This window comes from Neofelis nebulosa, chromosome 8, assembly GCF_028018385.1.
Source record: "Neofelis nebulosa isolate mNeoNeb1 chromosome 8, mNeoNeb1.pri, whole genome shotgun sequence".
Classification (NCBI taxonomy): Eukaryota; Metazoa; Chordata; class Mammalia; order Carnivora; family Felidae; genus Neofelis; species Neofelis nebulosa.
The window spans coordinates 133,410,347-133,433,538 of record NC_080789.1 but is presented as its reverse complement, the minus strand read 5'-3'; the positions used below and the strand labels follow the sequence as shown (position 1 = coordinate 133,433,538).

Genomic DNA, 23,192 nt, shown 5'->3' with positions numbered 1-23,192 from the left:
TCCATGCCCAGGGCATCCCTCCTTTCCAAGGACAATCCTGTGGATCCGTTTGTCTCCCTAAAGCATCTCTGCCCTTTTTACCCACTTTGATGTGGCCTCTTCTCTACATTTAGCTGTGTAGGGGCTGTTATGCCAGTCCTGGGTCATTTTCTGGGTTATTTACACCGATATGGTTCTTACCTACATGTATCCATGGGATAAAGTGAGCCTAAGATCCTCCTATTCTGCCATCTTCTTCGGCAAATACATCTTGTTATCTTTTTGAGTTAGTCTATTTGTTTCCTTTAGATAAACACATAGAGGTAGAATTGCTGGATCATATGTTAGTTTTATTTTTACATTTTTGAGGAAACTTTGTACTGTTTTCCATAGTGGTTATACTAATTTACATTCCTGCTAACAGTGCACAAGGGTTCTCCTCTTTCCACATCCTCACCAACATTTGCTATTTCTTTTCGTTTCTTTTTTTTTATATATATAATAGCAATTCTAACAGGTGTGAGGTTCTTTCATTGTGGTTCTTATTTGCATTTTCCTGATGTTTACTGACGTTGAGCACATTTTCATGTACCCATTTGTCTTCCTTGAAAAAATGCCTATTCATATCCTCTGCCCATTTTTCAATTGGATTTTGTTTTTGTTTGTTTTGTTTTTTAGTATTGAGTTTTATGAGTTCTTTATATATTTTTGGATATTATCCCCTTATCAGATACATGATTTGCAAATATTTTCTCCCATTTGTTAGGTTGTCTTTTCATTTTGTTAATTCAAAAAAATTATTGCCAAGACCAACATCAAGGAGCTTACCACCTATGTTTTCTGCTAGGTATTTTATTGTTTCAAGATTTCCATTCAAGTCTTCAATCCATTTCGAGTTAATTTTTGTGTATGCCCTAAGACAGTGGCCCGGTTTCATTCTTTTGCATGTGGACATCCCATTTTCCCAACCCCATTTATTGAAGAAACTATCCTTTTCTCATTGTATATTTTTGGTTCATTTTTCATAAATTAATTTATTATATATGTATAGATCTATTTTTGGGTTCTGTATTCTGTTGCATTTGATCTATATGTCCGTTTTATGCCAATATGATACTGTTTTGATTAATATAACTTTGTAATATACTTTGAAATCAGGAAGCATTACGCTTCTAGCTTTGCTGTTCTTTCTCAAGATTGCTTTGGTTTTCAGTCTATTGTGGTTTCATAAAAATTTTAGGATTATTTGATCTATTTCTATGAAAAGTACCATTTGAATTTTGATAGGGGGTTGCATTAAATCTGTATACTGCTTTGGGTAGTGTGGATATTTTAACAGTATTAATTCTTCTAATCCATAAGGATAGAATATTTTTTCCATTTATTTGTGACTTTATAATTTCTTTCATCAATGTCTCATAACTCCAGTGTATAGGTCGTTCACCTCCTCGGTTAAATTTCTTCCCAGGTATTTTATTCTTTTTGATGAAATTGTAAATGGGATTGTTTTCTTAATTTCCTTTTCTAGTAGTTTGTTATTAATGTACAGACATGAACTGATTCTTGCATATTGACTTTGTATTCTACAACTTCACTGAATTTATTAGTTCTAACAGTGTTTTGTTATAATCTTTAGAATGTTCTATATATATTATCATGCCATCTGCCACAGAGACAGTTTTTCTTTCTTTTCAATTTGAATGCCTTTTATTTATTTTTCTTGCTTAATTGCTCTGACTGAATTGAGTAAATGTGGCAAGAGTGGTCATTCTTGACTTGTTGATCTTAGAGGAAAAGCTTTTGTGTTTAGTCGCTGAATATGACGTTAGCTGTAGACTTGTCATATATGGCCATTATTATGTTGAGATATATTCCCTCTCTATGCTCACTGTTGAGTTTTTATGATAAACGGATGTTTTAAGATCATATATTATAAACTCTACGTTAAAACACATGAACTGTTAATATTTTTTTTCCATCCAAAGGTGCCTATAGGTAGTCTAGAAAAGGCAGCAAGTTTGCCAAAATGTTGGAGGGGTTTTTTGTTTGGTTTTCTGATGTTCCAATTTGTAATACAATAGTAAAAGACGATATTTTAATTGAAGCCTACACCCAAAATTCTAGAGTAGATGATTGGCTTAAATATGGGATCTATTCAGTAACAATGTTCCTATAATGTTACATCATTTTATGTGAATGAACTCAAAACCTGAGTAAAAACATAGAGGTTAAATTCTATATTATCAGAATCCACTGAATAATATACAAGAACACTAGTAGCAGAAAATAAAGGCTTTAATGTTGTCCGCATAACATATTCTCTTCCTGCTACTCCCACATTTATTCATATACCAACCCTGTGCCGATGTTTTGTTTTTAGTGTATATATAATTTAGACTGTAACTTAGTGTTAACAACCTCTGCATTGCTTTATTTCAGATAACAGGAGCATTATAAGCATAATGCATAATTGTTATATATTCTGATTGAAGTATTATATCTCTTTAGAAATCCAATTTACATAATATTAATGACAGTTATAGTCTGTGTTAGAGTTTGTTTCCCTCTAACATCCAGAGGCATGAAGTTCATTCCATATGTAATTTCAGGTCAACACAGGATGCTTAATTAGCAACTAGTTGAACTGGTAAAATTGTAAAACAATTCCACTCTGATCATTTTAGCACCTATAATAATATTTCATACACAGTTAACTCACAGAAATGATAACTGATACTATCTGGCTCAATTTTCCACCCAGTGCAACAATTCATTGGCCACTGGCCATTCAGTTTCCAATTAACCTCAGTGATGGGGACTTTACTACTTGATGAGGTTATACATTTTATGGTTTGACAGCTCTGGATTTTAGACAATCCTACAGCATTTAAATGTTCAGAGTTCAGCCTATTTCTTTGCAATTGACTCTTATGGCAGAAATGAAACTATTGATAGTATTAAACCAACAAGTTTTGGGGGATACATGGGAGGCTCAGTTAGATAAGCGTCCAACTCTTAATTTTGGCTCAGGTCGTGATTTCACAGTTTGTGAGTTCAAGCCCCACATCAGGCTCTGCATTGACAGTGCAGGCCTGCTTGGGATTTTCTCTCTGTCTCTCTTTCTCTCTCCCTCTGCCCCTCCTTGCCTGCCTCTCTCTCTCTCTCTCTCTCTCTCTCTCTCTCTCTCTCTCTCTCTTTCTCTCTCTCTCAAAATAAATAAGCTTTTAAAAAATGACAATTTTTTTCTTAATTCCCTTTACAGGTAGGGTGAATTTTATAAGAGAGGGTGTAGGTCATATAAACAAAGGTTACGCTGTGTGTCTTGTTCAGAAAAATAAGACGCAATCATTGCCCCCAAGTATCAAAACTGACACTGCCCTTTTTACTCTATTTCAAGGGTCTATTCTTAAATCTCAATACTAGCCTCTAGTTCCCTATGTTCTTCTCCCTAAACACTCAACTGTTGTTTACCACTGTTATTTCTATTAACTGAATTTCCTTACCCCAAATTCTTGTCTTCAGTTTAGTGGCATACCTCTTTTGGCTTGCTCTTACTTGAGGTTTCTTGACGCTATAATGTACCCTGGTTTTCACTGATCCAACTCTTGATTCTGCACAAGAGGTTCAAGGCCTTTTGCTAACCTCCCTTATTAATGATTTACAAACAGATAAAAACTTTAAAGAAATATTCGGCAAGGATTTTGAGAGCAACAAAGGGGAAGATAGATGGGTCAAATCAGCACACTAGCCATAGGAACCATGGCTACAGCCGAGTGATGACAGAGGGCTCACTCACCGCTTTCTTTAAACTTGCCACGTTTCTCCTTAAGTGAGCCAGTTTGGGATTGGAATTAAGCAGAAGAAAAAAGTAGTGTATATGGAAGATGCTGTGTGCTTTTTGTGCTAATCTGATGCCCTTAACATTTTTAGCTAAAACTTCAGGACTCATGAAGATCAAGTATACAGCACATTACAACAAGTCCCACTGAGGCATGGGTGGCCCTGGAGCAGGTGAGTGTCTCAGGGGATCATTATCTGGCTGGAAGTACTTTAAGAAGAATGTCTGTGGCAGAGATCTAAGGAGCTCACAAAATTCAAAGCAAAGTGTTTGGATCTCTATTCGAAATTTTTTGACAAGCGCTGCAAGGTGCAGAGGTAAGAATTACAAAGGTCCCATTTCTCAGCCTCCCCTGCTCCCCTGCAGAGTTTCCATTGATTTCAAAGACTTGGCAGGCTTGGATCAGCTCTGTGGGGCATGGACCCAGGCAAGGAGTGGACCAAAGACGAGAAAAAAGCAAAGCTGAACAGGGGAAAGAAAAGTTCTATGGATGAATTTTAGTACAGAAGATTTCCCCTTTCTTCTGACCCACATAGGGGCTAATACAGCTGAGCTAAGCATCCAGCATATATATATATATATATATATATACATACATACATACATACATATATATATATATGTGTATATATATGTATATGTATATATATGTATATGTATATATGTATATATGTATGTATGTATATATATAAACATGTTTATAATAGAAACTATATTCTATGTAAGATACAGATACACATGATTATGTAGCATATGCAGAATAAATAAAGTGCATCTGTTCTTTTTTCAGTAAAACTGAACCCGAGGGAAACTTGGATAGGAACAGTAAGGGTATTAGAGAATGTCACCATAAATCTTAGTGTTCTTTGTTACCAATTAACCAGTGATTATATTTCATCAGCAAGACTATAGTGAGAGGTACCACATTATTCAAGTCGATTTAGGGCCTGAGTAATAAAAGCTCAGACAGTGAGAGATTTGCTATGAAAAAATGTATTCTTATGAAGACTTTGGAAACTAGGTATATTTCTATGTCTATTCTGTAAGTCTTGCATTTTAATGTTTTACATTTAGGTCTTTCACCCATGTGACATGTATTTCTGTGTGTACTGTGGCATAGGAATTTACTTAAACATTTTTATACAGGTAACCATTTATCCCAAATCATTTACTAAGTAACTTCCTTTTCTCAGTAATATACAATTGTACTTCTTTCATATTAGACGTCTATATTCTTGGGTCCATTTCTGGGCTGAGTGTCATTTGTCAATTTTCTACTCCAATGTTAATACCAAATGATCTTAATTCCTATATCTTTAAAATAAATGTTGACATATGGCAGTAATCCCCCCTCCCCACGCCCCGCATACCCTTTTCTCTTCAAATTTTTTTAGTATTTGTTTTGTCAAGTACATTTAAGATAAGATGGTCCAATTCTGCTAAAACTCTATGGTGATTTCAGTTTAAATTACATTTAAATTCTAGAATAACTTAGCATCCTATACATCTTTATTAAGATTTTGTTTTCCTATCTATTACTAGGTAATCAGGAGATGATTTCCATAGATCCCAAACCTCACATCTGCTCTACCACTGATGTCTGTGTCAGTACACTCCATTTTAAAAGTTTATTTTTGAGAGGCGGAGAGGAGGGGCAGAGAGGGAGGGAGACACGCAGTATCAGAAGCAGGCTCCAAGCTGTCAGCACAGAGCCCGGTGCAGGGCTTGAACTCCTGAGCTGAGAGATCATGACCCGAGTCCAAGCTGGACACGTCCAACTGAGCCACTCAGGTGCCCCTATGTCAGTATACTCTAAATGCTGCTGTAGCTGAACAACCCTTGTCCCCACCTGAAACCAATCCTGCCAATTTTGCACTCTTTTGCCTTATCAAGCAAGCACATCTCTCCCACCATTCTGTCCTTTACCTCTTACAACTCTAACAGATTATGCCCATCATTATGTGAATATGTTTTCTGCCATCTTCAACAAATAACTTCTCTTGGCCTCATTTCTCTGTCTGGCTCCCACTGACGTTCCCTATCTCCCCATGCCACAAAATTACTCAAAAGCTTTATTTTAACTCCACTTCGTCTCCCTCTAACCTCCCTTAAACTCATTGGAATCAGGATTTCTTACCACTCTGTGAAAACGGTTCTTGTCAATATAGCCAATGACCTCCACACTGATGCATGCCATTGGATTTCTGTTTTCCTAGAAAATGGTCCAATTCACCGAATTATCAAATGTTTGGGCATATAATTATTTATATACATAATTTTATAAACTTTTCAGTGTTTCTAACATTTGTAGATAGTGACTTTGTCTTTTTTTCCTACCTTATCTCTTCTGTTTTTCCTTTCTTTGCAAAGAATGAATGTTTTCCTTTGTTGATCTTTTATCAGTTTCTACTTTTGCCTTTAATATTTTGTTTGTTTTGTTTTACTTTCTGTACTCATTTTACTACTTTTCCCTGCCTTCTTGCAACTGAGACTTAGATCTGTCATTTTCTTTTCTTTTTCTTTTTTTTTTTTAATTGTTTTTTTAATGTTTTTATTTATTTTTGAGACACAGAGAGACAGAGCGTGAGAAGGGGAGCGGCAGAGAGAGAGGGACACACAGAATCTGAAGCAGGCTCCAGGCTCTGAGCTGTCAGCACAAAGCCTGATGCGGGGCTTGAACTCCTGGAGTGTGAGATCATGACCTGAGCTGAAGTCGGATGCTTAACCGACTGAGCCACCCAGGTGCCCCTTCTGTTTTGTGTTTTTTTTTTAATTTTTTTTTAACATTTATTCATTTTTGAGACAGAGAGAGACAGAGCATGAATGGGGGAAGGTCAGAGAGAGAGGGAGACACAGAATCCGAAACAGGCTCCAGGCTCTGAGCTGTCAGCCCAGAGCCCGACGCGGGGCTCGAACTCATGGATTGTGAGATCATGACCTGAGCCGAAGTCGGACGCCCAACCGACTGAGCCACCCAGGCGCCCCAGCCCTTCTTTTCTTTTTTTTTTAATAGGTTCCATGACCAACATGGGGCTTGAACTCATGACCCTGAGATCAAGAGTCACATGCACTCCTGACTGAGCCAGCCAGACACCCCAGATCATTCACTTTTAAACTTTTTCTCGTGAAAATATTTATGTTTTTAAAGTTTTAGATATGGCATTTTATTACTGTTAACTTCAAGATATTTTCTAAATTTAATATGTTTTTTTTTTCTGTGACTCATGAGTTACTTAGACATGTATCTCTCAATTTCCAAGCATAACATTTTTCTCTTATCCTTTGGATGTCTACTTAATTGCATTAAAGTCAGGAAATATGCTCTATCTTCTTTAATTCCTTTGAAACTTGTTGAGACTTGCTTTATAATTCAGCATATGATCAAATTCCATACATCTTTTATGTGAGCTTGAAAGGGATGTGTATTCTGCAGCTTTAGTTTGCAGATCTCTATGTAAATCACTAGATCAAGTTTGACAATTATGATGTTCAAATTTTTTGTGTTCCTGCTTATTTTTTATCTACTTGTTCTGTCAATTGCTGAGAGTTGTATTAAAATCTCCAGTTGTGATTGTGACTTTCTCGTTTTAATCTTGTAGTCCTATCTTTTTGTTTCATGTATTTAGAGTTCATGTATTAGATGCCTACAAATTTAAAGTTTTCTGATAAATTGGAAGGTTTTTTCACGATGAACGAATCCTTTGATGCCTAATAATGCATTTGCCTCCAAGTTTCTTTTGGAAGGAATTAATCTGTCTTTCTCCATCCTTTCAATTTAACTTTGCTATATATTTTAGATGTCTCTTGTAAAGAGCATGTAGTGAGATTTTATTTATTATTTTTTTGTTTTCCAACCTGAAGAACTTTTGGTTTTCTTCAACTAGAGCTTTTAATCCATTTCCACATAATATGATCAATGGTATTGTGTTTATTGTGCTTTGTTTCCTTCCTCCCCCATATTCAATATTTCCTTTTTCCACTTTTCTTTTTTTTAATCTGTTGAGCATGTTTTCTTTCTTTCTTTTTCTTTATGTTTTTAGCATCACTAGACTGGAATTTTAACACTTTTCTTTTTTAAGAACCAACTAATTTCAGGTCACTTAGTGATATAGGCAGAGTTCTGAGATGACCCCAGTGATTCATGCTTTTGTAAAACTCCCTCCCCTTGAATGTGTGCAGGATTTGTGAATGTGATGGGATATCATTCCCATGATTATATTACCTCTTAAAGCAAAAGGGATTTTGCAGATGTAATGGAGGTCCCTAATCATTTGACTTTGAATTGCTCAGAAGGGAGATTATCCTGGCGGAAGGGGGTACTGACATAATGAGGTGAGCCCCTTAAAAGAGAAAAGAAGCAGCAACAAAGAAAAAGAACATGTATTAATAAAAAAAGGATTTAAAAGGCAGATTACTAGCTGACTTCACAACAGCAACAATGAAAATCAGAAGTTACTGGATTTGTATCTTCGATGTGCTGAAAGAAAGTTCATCTAGAATTCTATACTAGACAAAAATGCTTTTCAAAATGAGAGAATGATAAAGAAAAGAGATTTTCAGGCAAGCAAAAAGTGAGTTTTTCACAAGATGAAGTCACTAAAAGAAAACTCTGCAGTATATATACTAGTCAGAAGTGACATATTTTAGGTGAATAGCATGAAACATAAGACGGAATAAAGAACAAAGAAAATGGCTTACGTGTGAAAAAATCCAAATGAGCAGTGGAAGTATAAACCATGAAAATCACAATGTCTTATGGCAGTAAAAATAAAACAAAATAGACAAACTTTATTAAAAGTTTAAATAGTGTTATAGTTGCATTATCTGGTTAATTGTAAAATATGAGAAAAATATGCATTAAGCTTTCTAATGTGGTCACTGGATGTATTTTCTGTCTGTGCAGATTAGTACACACTTAGGACCTTGTAACAAAACAAATAATTTTACAGTTTTCTTGGGCCAGGAGTCCAACAAGTGTTAACCTCATCCTCTGCTCAGGCTGAAATCAGTGTTGGCCAGGGCTCAAGATCTGATGCTCGGGATCCTCTCTCCAGGCCACTGTTTTGGGAAGAAGTCAGCCCCTTATATTTGTAGGACTGAGGACTCAGCTTCTATCTTTTTTTTTAATGTTTAGTTTTAAGAGAAAGAGAGAGAGCATGAGCGGGAGAGGGACAGAGAGAGAGGGAGACACAGAATCCGAAGCAGCCTCCAGGCCCTGGGCTGTCAGCACAGAGTACGACAGGGAGCTCAAACCCATGAACCATGAGGTCATGACCTGAGCTGAAGTCGGACACCCAACCGACTGAGCCACCCAGGTGCCCCCTGAGGACTCAACTTCTAAAAGGCCTCTTGTCTTTTATCAACACATGACCATCTCTGTGATATTGGCAGCCAGGTAGCACCATTTCACTACTAAGAGAACTGTGGGAAAAATGTAAAATGAACAAGCAAATAGTGGGGAAGGTAAAATGAAGCTTAAAGTATTTTATTAACCCAAATAAATAGAAAAATATAAATGAAATGTCTCATTTCTAGAAAAACCAAGTCATGAAATTGGCACAAAAAATAGAAAATCTGAGTAGACTTATACCCATATTAAAGATATTAAATCTGTAATTTAAATTCTTCCTACATTCACATCTATTAACCAGTGATTCTTCCAAACATGGAAGGGAACAAGAATATCATAGAGGCTATAAAAAGAGGTAACATCATTTCATTTTATGAGGCCAACAAAACTGTAGTGGATGCCATACTAAATTCTTGACAGTCACTGATTCCCTCATTGATTTCAGTGTTGGCAGCTGATAGCTCTCAGTATAGTATCCCTAGAGGAATTTCTAGTGACCAAAGAGAATGGTGTAAATGCCCAGCCCACAGGCTTTACAGAAGAAGAATGCTGAACACCATCCTGGGTCATGAACTCCTCTGGGTTGTCTGAGGCCTCTGTTGTGACTGTTTCACAACAAATTCTTCCTTTTTACCCACTACCCCTTTCCTCACTCATCCAAAGGAGTTCATTTGCAGGCAAATTTCTGTCTTGAAATTTTTCTGGGGAATCCAATCTGAAACAATAATCTTGATACCAAAAATTAGAAATGATATTATAGGAAATAAATATTATAAGTTATTACCTATCATGAGCATAGATGCAAAAATCTTAAAATTTAAAAATAGATTCTAGCGATATGTAATGGGGATGATATATCTTGACCAAGTTGAGGTTATTTCAGGAATTCATAGTTAGTTGTATAATTCACCACATTGGCAGGAGAAAAGAAGGAGAAAAATCATATCTTTCAAGAGATGAAGAAGAAGTCTTTGATAAAATTCAACATTTATTTAGGCCAAAAACCTCTCAGCCAATCAGTCATAGACACCGAGTTCCTTAATCTGATGGAGAAAAATCTAGAAATACTGTATAGCAAACATATAATTAATTGTGAAATATTGTATAGATTTTCCTGTGGTTGGGAAAGAGACAAGGACAGCCCATATCACAAGTTTTATTTATCATATTTTAGGCCCTAGCAATTGCTATAAGACAAGACAGAGAAATAAAAAATACAAGGATGGGGAAAATAACAGAATACCATTTTTTTGCACATCATAAACTTGTCTGTGTAAAAAACACAAAGATCTACAAAAATATCAGTATTAATAAGTGAAATTAGAAAGGTTATTGGATGCAATGCCTATATGCAAAAGTTATATTTTTATATATTAGCAAAACACAAAAAATAACTTTAAAAAATTCCGTTTATAATAGCTTCAGAAAGCACCGAATGAATACAAAACATGTGAAAGAATTCTTTACTAAAATTTCTAGACGTGGCTGAGTACAGTTAAAGAAAATATAAATAAGTACCTTGAGTACCTGGATTGGCAGACTCAATATCTCAGATTCTTCCCAAATTAAGCTATAGGTTCAGTGCAATCTCAATCAAACCCCACAGTATTTGTCTACTTCTTTCTTTCTTTCTTTCTTTCTTTCTTTCTTTCTTTCTTTCTTTCTTTCTCCCTTTCTTCTTCTTCTTCTTCTTCTTCTTCTTCTTCTTCTTCTTCTTCTTCTTCGTATTGGGAATATTGTTAAGCATATTCTAAAATTTATGTGGAAATGCAAAGAGTCCAGAATTGCTAAGATAGTCTTGAAGAAGTAAAGTTTTATACTAATAGTTGCCAATACTTTAAAAAAAATTTTTTGCCATTACTTATTTTTAACCTACAGTAATTAAAATATGGTGTTCTACTGGCACAAGGACAGATACCTAGATAAAGGGAGAACAGAGAGTTCACAAGTAGACAAACATATGTAGTCAACTGATTTATAACAAAGTTGATACTGTAGTGTGGTGGGGAAAGGATAATCTTTACAATAAGTGTGTAAATCAATTGGCTATCCATAAGGAAAAAAATACTATAAGACCTATCTCCTACCATATATTAAAACTCAGCTCCAGATGGACCTATGCATTTAAGTGTGGAAAGGCAAAATATTGAAATTATAGAAGAAATTATGGGAGAATCTCTTCATGATCCTGAGGTAGGCAAGATCTTTTAAACATGACACATAAAGCATTAATCATGAAGGAATATCTTACTAACCTGGACTATATTGAAATTAAGAGCTTCTGTTTAAAAGACAACAATAGGAGAATTTTAAAATAGCAAACTACAGAGTAAGGTACAGTCATTCTTTGTTATTCGTGGATTTCACACTTGTGAATTTGCTTTACACTGAAATTTATTTGTAACCTCAAATTAAATACTGCCAGTGCGGTTAAGGTCATTCATAGACATGAAGAGAGTAACAGAAAATTTGAGTTGCCCAGCATGCATGGTCCCAGCTAAGGTCAAACAAAGAGATACTCTGCCTTCTTATTTCAGCAAGTGTCCTTTTTGCAGTATATGTAGTACCACATTTTTTGCATTGCTGAACTTGTTTTGTTATTTTGTCATTTCAAATGGCCTGCATCGCCTAGTGCTGAAGTGCTGTTTAGTGTTTTTAAGTGAGGGAAGGGCTGTTTTGTGCTTTACATGGAAAGTGTATTAGCAAACTCTGTAGGCATGTGTTATGGTACTTTTGGCTGTGAGTTTCATGCTAATGAATCAACAACATATCAGATGAGGTGTCTTTAAGCAGAAAATACATAAAACAAGGTAATGTATTGATCAGTTGACAAAAATGTTGTGACTAGAGTCTTACAGGAACCCGATCTTGTATGTCCCCCAGGAGCAATGATTCAGCATTCACCAATTCAGTGCTTATGTGACTTTATAGAAAATAATTTATTGCAAATAATGAGAATTTGCTATATCTGTAATACATGTTTTTTAAAGGACTCATATACAGAATATATAAGGAAGTCTTATAAAACAATAAGAAAAAGGTGGGCAATCCAACATAAACATAGGTGAAATACTGAACAGGTACTTCTTGAAAAGAGATACTCAATGGGTCCATTTATTTATGAAATGGTAGACTTGGACATATATGTTTTATCTGTACATTATCACTCAGTTTCACTCACAAAAATGATAACCTTCAATTTGGATAATATAAAGTTATTTTTAAACGAAGCGATTTTAACTTTGTAGGCTCCTAATGCAAAAAGGCCACATTACCATTATAATAGTTTCCTCTACAAACAATTGAAGAACCATGCCTAATAAAGTCTCAACTGATAAGTCAAAAGAATAAATATATGACTATAATTATCCAAAGTCAATCAAATACCGCTTGAGCCTATATTTTATCTACAGAGCTTTAAAAATATTTGAATGTTTGTTGGAATTCATATAATAACTAAATATATAGAGTTTTAATTTAGGATCTTGGTATTTTCTGAGAAAATAATGGGGATGGTAAAATTAAATTCATGTGCAAAAAAAAAAGGTTTTAAGATTACCAAATTCTATGCAGACAATTTTGTCATAAATTTGTATATTTAATCTGCTGTTTTAATCTGCTATTTGCTTTGCCACTGCTGGGTCTTTGCTCATGCATTTCCCTGTATGCCTGTGCCTACTACAACGCTAACCATATTTCATTGCCCAGCTAAAAATGTTGCCACTATGTCCTTTTCTCGTTTCTCATCTAGGAGTAATTCCTTCTGCTGCTGAGCTTCCATTGTACTTTTCAGACATTTAGTCCTTCTCATTCCACTTGGCAATGTAATTATTTACATACATATTCTATCTTCCACACTAGATTATAAATCCTATCCAAGGTAGAGGCAAGGCACACTACCTGTTTGAATCCCCATAGTACTGATCTCACACAGAGACTTCAAATTTGAGATTCATTCGATAAATACTTAAAAACCTAAAGAAAATTTACTTACTTGATAAAATACATTTTAACCATCATTTTCTAGAAAATGAAAAGTGACCAAAAGAATGTAGGGAATAAGTAGGGCAAAAACAAACAAAAATTTCAACAACAACAAAAAATAAGCCTAGCAAAGTTGACCAAAAGCAGTCAGGAATAAGGTATGATCAGGTGAAGGAAGTTCCTTTTGATGACACTTTTCCTCCTATAGCTCTTCCTGTCTCTCCTGTGTTTCTGGTTTTCGTTGTTTGACTTCCATGTTTCACTCTGCCTTTGGCTAGTAGTACTGAATTCTGCTTTCCCAGGTCCTCCCCGCCCCCCTGGTTTAGGCTGGTGCCAGTCAGAGCTAAGTCAGACTGTGACCATGGCCAATCTCCCAATAGCCATGCTTTCATTATTTGTTTCCCAGCCGTAAAGCTGGGTGTCACAATAGCTCTTTGAGTACCCATCCAGTATGTCATGAGACAAAAGACATTTCCTGGCTACCTTCAATGAGACAGACAGCCTTCTTTTATTTTGATAGCCATTTTACCGAAAAACGATTCTAGATCCCATATTACCACCTGATGAAAGTATCTAATATGGGGAAATCAGTTGATTGTTTACCAGTAAGAATGGTCTCTCCGAAATATAATTGAGTACCTTCAATAAGTTTTCTTACGGTTCTCACAATATATTAATACTTCTGTTCTCAGTACATATAGATAACTATGTTATTGGAGGTTTTACATGTTGAACTGGATAGATCACTGGTCTGCTGGAACAGAGATAAATAAATAAATAACCCAACACCTGCTAGAGTGCCTGAGGCAAAGGATGATTAATGTGAGTGGATGATGATGTTTAAAGCAATATTTTCTTTTCCCTCAGTCTTGAGTGACTACACCATCCTAATGCTCTGGAGACAGCTGTTTTTCTCGTGGCAACAGCTGGAGCTGTAGTACCCTGTGGGTAGCATCAGCCCACTTCACGGACCCTGTGTTTCCCAGGAGAGTCTAGTTAGAGTCTCTCCCTGCACACAAAGAACACATCAAAGGAAATGACAAGACAAGGAGGGTGAATAATTGAATGGAGCCATCCAAAATGTTTTAAGCCCATCCTCAGAAAAAACAATTCATTCTTACCTAAACTATCTCATGTGCTGATAAAGTACGCATCTGATTAAAGCTGCATCCTCATTAGTACCATCATTACTATCATTATCAAAGACCTGAAATGAATAGCCTCAGTGGCAGGGCCAGGCGGTGGGCTCAGGGGACGCACACCCAGGCTTCTACCTGGCATTCCACATCTATGCTTGTGATTGCCCACTGGGCGTTTGTCTCAGGTCATCCCACCAGTAGAAATGGGAAAAACTTTAACTTAAAAGATCCAACACAAACTTTTTGTTTTCCTCTCCATGAGGCTTCTCTGTCTGCTGTCTCATTCCTTTCTTTGTACTGGCACCAGCATTCTCCATGATACCCTCTGCAGGAACTTGGGGATGATTCCAGATGCCTCTCCATTGCCATCCCTCTCATTTACCAAGTTCTTTGATTATGTCAACAATATAGTTCTTCTTTATGCCCAGCTGCTTCCTCCTTAGTCAATTCCAATTGTATCTACTGCCCATATACATGGTCTTAACCCATTCAGCTTACTATAACAACAATACCATAGACTGAGTATCTTAAATAACAAACATATATTTCTCACAATTCTGGAGGCTGGGAAGTCCAAGATCAAGGTACCAGCAGATTCTGTGTCTGATAAGTACCCACTTCCTGACATCTTCTTGTGTCCTCACATGACAGAAGGGGAGAGAGAACTCTCTGGGGTCTCTTTTATGAAGTTATTGATCCTATTCATGAGGCCTCCCACCTCATGACCTAATCAATTCCAAAAGTCCTACATCCTAAAAATATCACATTGGGAATTAGGTTTTTGTTTTAAGTAATCTCTACACCCCAATGTGGGGCTCGAACGCATGACCCTGAGATCAAGAGTCACATGCTCTACCAACTGAGTCAGCCAGGTGCCCCATTGCAGATTAGGTTTTAGCATACATTCTACAACATACACTTCCTCCAAAACATTCTCCACACTTTACCCAAAAAATAATAGTAATTTTTGTTGCTAATCTGTACAAATCATCGTGTAACGTCCTTTGGCCTTAGGATAAAATCCAAGCTTTTTAGCATAATATGCAAAACCTTTAATCATCTGAGTCTAAGTATCATCTCCTGCTGATCTCCACTATTTTAAATTTTATGCTCTATTGCTGCTGCACTGCTTTCATTTCCCCAAATGGGTCACATATGACATGTTCTAGTCCTTTGCACATGCTTTCTTTCTGCCTAAAATAGGATTCTCTTTCCCTTACACTTGCCTAAGGGATATCAACTTATCCCAGAGCCTATCACAAATGTCACACCTGTAATGACCATTTCCTGACACCTATGCCTTCAGCCCTGTCACATCCTGCCTTGCTACCTGTTACTTTGGCCATACTTCTATGGTTGCACTTTTCCCGTGACACCTGGATCATGTGCCAGCCTCCTCATCTATATATTAAAGTGTTTATGAGAAGCCAGGGACCATGTCTCAGGTATTTATTGCTGGCACTTCGCATAGTCCCTGACGTGTAATAGGTACAGAATAAATATTTTAAACTGAATGGGATTAGATTGAACTGAATTACAATCTGTTGCTAAGGGAATGCATGCAAATAAAAACATTCACATGCAAAGTGCCAAATGAGGGTTTAGAGTCACCCAAAAGAGAGAGCAGTTCTTCTGGGCTAGGAAGAGTTGGATGAGACACAGAGCATTCGATAATATGAGTATTGTATTTCTTGGACTCTTATGTTCATTTCAGTCTTCACAGAGATTGAGTAAATGTGGAAGTGATGAATTCAAAAGTACTGTGATAGTATCAATAGGCCCCTCTTTTGGTTTACAATGTGTTCCTTAAATCCCTTAGACAGTCAGACAGTTGTGGTGTCTGGGTATGCTTCTGCAGGAAGGAAAGGAGTGAGTCCATTCGCACAAAGGTGGAAAACTAGAAATGCTACTCACATTAATTTTTCTTCTATTGTGATAACCACTGTTCCTTCGCTACCATGGAATATACTTTTACATGAATAAACAAAGCAATTAATATCTCAGTTTGAAGTACTGCCCTTTAGATTACTTGCCAATATCCAGAGTTAATCTAAGGAAAATAAGTGGCTATTCGTCTTTGGTAGGCCTTTAAGACCATTAAGGTCTACCAAAGTAACTCCTGCCAGCCTGTAAGGTGGGTGCCCACTTCTGTCCATAGAGCACTGAGAAACACATTTTGGCACGTTTGGAAAAATACTTTGTCTTTTTTTCCAGCCTTCAATTTTTCAGTAATACTGAGTTCCAATTTTAGTGAATCCTGTTGGAAAATAAAGAATTTTAAATGGCAAAAGAAAAAAAGAATATTTACATCTCTGATTTATTTTTCAACCAGAGAGCTACATACCGGATGGCCTCATGGAAAGTTTGATACCTGTCATCCCTTAATCATGGTTCATTAAGGCATTACCTCTCTTTAAACCTAGGTCACCCTTACGCTAAATGAAAATGTCACAGGCCAGGAGAATGCTTCCAGAAATCCCAGGAAACGGGGTTCTGAACACCTCACACATCTGAAAAGGCAGATCAACTGCCCTTTCTACCTCTGACAGATCTAGTCTTTTGAGTGGGGGAGAGACAGAGAGAGAGAGTCCCAAGCAGGCTCTGTGCTGTCAGCACAGAGCCCAAGGCAAGGCTTGATCTCACCAACTCTGAGATCATGACCTGAGCCAAAATCAAGAGTCAGACACTTAATGGAGTGAGCCACCCAGCCGTCCCCAGATCTAGTCTTGATACTTGCCCAAAGGGAGCATACTAGTTCCTAGAATACTAGCAGGGAGAAAAAGGCTGTCTTTCTTGGTCACATAATTACTCACTAGTTGACTAGGGCCATAATGGCCAAATCACTTCAATCCTATTGAGCAAACAAGCATGTGGCTGCCTGAGTAAAGGTTCCCAACTGGTTTCTTCCCCAAATGCAGGGTTATGCCCACTGTGGCCAGTAGAGAAGGTAGGAGGATATGATCATTTTGTGAGGAGGGAACGTTACCTCTGATCTTAACCAATGCCACAACTCAAGCACTTACAATGAAGCCAACTCCAGACCCTCATCCTTAGGGGATTCATCCTTTTAGGAGAAGAGAATATAGACTTGACCGTGCCCCCTTCTTTGTCCCCTGGGATCCCCAGGTCAGGACCATCCTGGTAAAAGATCCCATGCCATCTTGACTGAAGCTCAGACTTTCCTCTCAGAAAGAACTTCTCTCACACAGAACTCTGTTCGAAAGCCTGAAATGTTTGTTCTTTTGTGAGCCCTAATGATTAAATTCTGCAAAAGAAAGGTGTTATAGGAATGCCAGTGTCTATGGTATGAAGGGGGGAGTTGTACGAAGGTTAAATGAATAGCAGTCACAGGCTGTGTGGACAGTTTTATTAGGGATATTTCCTCCTCTCTGAGAACCACGTTGTGTCATTCCAAAAAGCTCCCAGTGTGACTCGGGCCTGAGAAGCCCTTTCCTTTTCTGCCAGGTAATTTGATTCTTGCTGTCCTCACCTGAGGGGACTGAGTCTTCTTACTGCTGTCGGCACCTACAGTGACCCTGCTTAGTAATTATTTATTCAATGGGTACAGGAGCAGTGCTTTTTCATTTCTGTCTGGACTGAGCAGGATGATGGAGACAGGAAATGGTCACCATCCTGCACCCAAACAGATTCCACTGTTCTAGTCTTGCTCAGACTAGACCCAAAACAAACTCAACGGAAGGACATAGAGTGTTCTAGTCAACGCCCAAGTATATCTCTAAAGAGTATATACAATTTATATAGTATTAATGCATGTGTGTATTAATTTATATACATGTATAGTCATGTTAGTTCAGGCTGCTGAAGGAAAATACCATAGACTGGCTGATAAACAACACAAATTTATTTCTCACTGGTCTGAGCCTGGAAGTCTGAAGTCAGGATGCTTGCATGATCAGGAGACCTTCTTCTGGATTGTAGGTAGTTGCCCTTCATTATATCCTTACATGGTAGACAATAAGGCAGAGAGCTCTATGGCGTCTTTTTTATAGGGGCACCAAAATCCCTTTCATGAGGGCTCCACCCTCATGACTTCATTACCTCCCAAGGCCCCACCTGCTAATACCATCACCTTTGCAGTTAAGGTTTCAACACATGAATACTGGGGAAACACAACAAGCCTGTAACAGTAAGTATTTATGATTTCTAGCTAAAGAAGCTGTATTTAGCTTCTTGATCCCCTTGTCATGCATATCGGAAGAGGGTCATACAGCTTTCAAAATGTAGGCCCAAAGAAGGGTGTTTATAAATCCTCCTCCTCTGCATCAGGACCCTTTCTCCCTCCACCCTGTGCAGGCGTCTGTTTTATGGGGTTCAGAGTTCTCTTTTGTGCGTTCCAAACCCAGTTCAAGTTCCACTGAAGCAGGGCTGGTGAGTTTAACTCATTAGCCTCCCAGGGAGACAGTGCTCCTCAGCAAGGCCAGTGATATATTTTCTCAGAGACCACACAGTGTGGTCTCACCTGAGACAAGTCTGTCCCTCCTGCTAGCATGACTCCAGCTCCTTCAAAACAACAGTTACAATCATTTTGTTTTAAGGTGCATGCATTCTTTTCTGGGCCTGTCTTACATTGATATATCCGCCAAATTGTTGTCAACGGCTTTTTCCTTAACATCAGGATTAAAAATATGATCTTAGGGGCGCCTGGGTGGCTCAGTCGGTTGAGTGTCCGACTTCGGTTCGGGTCATGATCTCACAGCCTGTGAGTGAGCCCCGCGTCGGGCTCTGTGCTGACAGCTCGGAGCCTGGGGCATGTTTCGGATTCTGTGTCTCCCTCTCTCTGACCCTCCCGCATTCATGCTCTGTCTCTCTCTGTCTCAAAAATAAATAAAAAACGTTAAACAAAATTTAAAAAAAATATATGATCTTAGATTAGATTATTTATTTATGCATTTATTTATTTATTTTGAAAGAGGGAAAGAGAGACAAAGAGATGGAGAAAGAATCTCAAGAAGGCTTCATGCTCTCAGTGTAGAGCCTGACATACTGCTCAATCCACGAACTGTGAGATCATGACCTGAGCTGAAATCAAGTGTTGGATGCTTAACCAACTGAGCCACACAGGTGCCCCTAGATTATTTTTTATTCCAAGTATGGCTCACCTACGTTCCCACACCATCCCCAATGGAACAGGAGTGTCTAGATTATACCTCCACGTCAATTTAGCATAAAAATATATTTTTAGGGGCGCCTGGGTGGCGCAGTCGGTTAAGCGTCCGACTTCAGCCAGGTCACGATCTCGCAGTCCGTGAGTTCGAGCCCCGCGTCAGGCTCTGGGCTGATGGCTCGGACCCTGGAGCCTGTTTCCAATTCTGTGTCTCCCTCTCTCTCTGCCCCTCCCCCGTTCATGCTCTGTCTCTCTCTGTCCCAAAAATAAATAAATTAATTTAAAAAAAAATATATATATATATTTTTTTTTTTTTTAAATTTCTATTCATATGTCTAAGGAATATACGCAGTGAGTCTATTTGAGATTGCATGCATGAGTCATGTAACAGATACAATTTTCATCTTTTCTTTAAGTTCATTTATTTACTTAGAGTGGGGGAGGGGCAGAGAGAGGGGAGAGAGAGAATCCCAAGCAGGTTCCACACTCAACGCAGAGGCCGATGCAGTTCTCCAGATCATGACCTAAGCCAAAATCAAGAGTTGGCACGTAGGAGTGGGTGTTCTAGCTATGACTCCTACTGGACATGGAATGTTGGATTCCTAAGGTCCTGGACCTATGGACAAGCTAATTTAAAAAGGTCAAAACAGAGTCTCTGTGAGGCGGGGTGTATCCAGTTCCCAATGGAAGTGGTGGTCTGTCAATCAGGAAATCAGGGAAATTATTGTCATTTAATCAGAGAACTTAACTCTCAAGTGACTATCATGGGATTAAGAGTATAATCTAATAGGAGAGAATGTGTAAGGATTATTTCCCTTGGAGGAAAAACTGCACGGTAAGAAAGGGTTATTTACTTACTCATCAGAACACAGACCACAAGAAAGGGTTATTTACTTACTCATCTTACCTTGGTAAGAAAATTGTCCTTTTGCAAAGTGCTCTATGAATACTTTGTCATCTGTAAAGTATGCAGTATCAGTTTGAGGAGCTAAGGGCATGAGTTTTATTTTTTCCAAGTTGAAAAAGAATAGGTCCTTCAAAGTTGAACATTTTGAATTACAAATATAAAACAGAACTCATGGTTGTTAAAGTTGACCTTAGTATTATAGGGAGTAATATTGCTTTACCACAGAATCTGGACAAAATGTATTCTCTCTCAGAAATACTCCATGAAATTCTACAGCTGCTCCATGGCCCAACTTCGCCTTTTATTTTCAGATATTTATTGTTAGAGTCTTTCATAATTCATAATTTCTTTCTTTTATTAAAGAGCAAAAAAATACACAAGTAAATGAAAAGTTATATTAGAGCTTTAGAAACTGCTGTCTTAACTCTCCATAACTCTTTTATAATATATATATATATATATAAAACATATATATGTATATATATAATATATATAACTCTTTTATAAATGTGCATTGAATATTTCCAATGTTTGTGGTCTAGGTCAGGGTGGAGACCATGGGGTGAAGGGTCCAAGAGGAAGCAAACAGGAGTGAGACACTAGTCCTGCTTGCAAGGGTCTTGCAACATAGTGAAGAGAATTAGAGGAGAACGCAAAGAATTAAAATATGAAGAAGAATGTCATTTTTACTATGAGGAAAGTGCACATGAAATTCTATGCAGGTTTAGAGAATAGGTCCTTCATGTCCAAATAGTGACATTTAAAAAGACAGTAGAGGTTATCACATTTGAAATAGATCTCAGAAACCTTCCTGGGATATGTTGGAAAGGATAGATCCATGGAATTGTGTGAAAAAAAAGATGTTTAGGGAGGAAATTACAGGGTAATTCCATAGGCCATCAAAGGCTCCACAAAGTCATGCCATGAATTCTATATGTTATCCTCTGTTGGTAGAATCCCGAGCTTTTATCAAATTCTCATAAGGGGTCAAGGGGCACCTAGGTGCCTCAGTCAGTTAAGCATCCAACTCTTTATTTGAGCTCAGGTCATGACCTCACAGTTGTGAGATTGAGCCCCATATCAAGCTCCATGCTGAGCCTGCCTGGGATTCTTTCTCTCCCCCCCCACCCCCCCCGCCCACCGCCCCTTCCCCACATGGGCGCTCTCTCTCTCTCTCTTTCTCTCAAAAAAGCATCTCATAAGGGGTCCATATCCTAAAAATGTCTAGGATCCTTCTGGTATAGATCATGTTCTGGGAATAGCAGGAAATTTGAGGCATTTAATAAGCACTGTACAGTAAGCCAAAATAAACAGGTTCAACTCCTTTATTTTTAAATCAAAGAAATGGGACTCTGAGGGCTGATGGATCTCGATCATATCAATAGGCTTTCTACTGGGGGTAAGGCTAATGTCTAGGAAGCCATTCTTAAAAATATGTGAAAAATTTATCATTCTGCTTGAATAGTATTACTGTTAGCCTCTGTACTAGGCATTAGGAGTCATTAAATTGTTTTTGGACAAATAGTATATATAGAAGATGTGTCTGGCAGAACTGTTAGTTGTATTGCAGAGGGCAGACTCTAGACTTCAGAAAGCCAATTGGAAATGTATTGTAGTATCTCAAATCAGAACTAAAAATGGTCTAAATTAGAGTGGTGGTAGTAGGAGTGAAAATAAGGTAAAGATACAAAAAGCTTATATAGCAATATTTTCTAGACACGTCTCCTGAGGAAAAGGAAATAAAAGCAAAGATAAATAAATTATCAGGACTACATCAAAATAAAAAGCTTTTGCACAGCAAAGGAAACAATCAACAAAACTAAAAGGCAACCTACTGAATGGGAGAAGACATTGCAAATGGTATGTCCAATAAAGGGTTGGTATCCAAAATATATAGAAAACTTATACAACTAACAACCAAAAAACAATCCAATTAAAAAAAATGGGCAGAAGACATGAACAGACATTTCTCCAGAGAAGACACCCAGATGGCCAACAGATACATGAAAAGATGCTCAACATCACTCATCATCAGGGAAGTGCAAATCGAAATCATGATGAGATTTCACCTCATACGTGTCAGAATGTCTAAAACCAAAAACACAAGAAACAAGTGTTGGTGAGTATGTGGAGAAAGGGGAACCCTCTTACACTATTGGTGGGAATGCAAATTGTTGCAGCCACTAGAAAACAGTATGGAGGTTCCTCAAAAAGTTAAAAATAAAACTACCCTATGATCCATGAATTGTGCTATTGAGTATTTATCCCCAAATATAAAAACACTAATTCAAAGAGATACATGCACCCCAACGTTTATTGCAGTATTATTTACAATAGCCAAACTACGGAAGCAGTCCAAGTGTTCGTGGATAGATAAAAAGATAAGATGTAATATATACATACAATGGAATATCACTCAGCCATAAAAAAAGAATGAAATCTTGCCATTTGCAACAACATGGATGGAGCTAGAGAGTATGATGTTAAGTGAAATAGGTTAGAGAAAGACAAATACCATATGATCTCACTCATATGTGGAATTTAAGAAACAAAACAAACGAGCAAAGGAAATAAAAAGAGAGAGAGAAATCAAGAACAGTTCTAAATTATAGAGAATAAACTGATGGTTACCAGAGTGAAGGTGGGTGGGGAGGAAAGGAGAAATAGGGGATAGGGATTAAAGAGTACAATTACCTTGATGAAAAAAAATTAAATGATAAAAAAAAGAATTGTAATAATTCACCTAATATGAAAAAGCTAATAAATGACTGAGTTGGGACTTGAAAAAATAAAAGAGGATAAACTTTAATAGGAATAAATGTAAAGCCTTGTTTTTAAATGTTTTTTTTAATGTTTATTTTTTGAGAAAG

The 23,192-nt window shown here is 37.4% G+C and overlaps 1 long non-coding RNA gene across 1 annotated transcript in view; it reads right to left on the bottom strand.

Moving 5' to 3' along the window:
• Positions 1–9,354: 9,354 nt before the first annotated feature.
• LOC131483781 (uncharacterized) overlaps positions 9,355–23,192 on the bottom strand; it is a 52,806-nt gene continuing 38,968 nt past the window's right edge. Inside the window, exon 5 of the long non-coding RNA XR_009247923.1 lies at positions 9,355–16,547. This is a non-coding gene — a long non-coding RNA (uncharacterized LOC131483781). The remainder of the gene's footprint in view (positions 16,548–23,192) is intronic.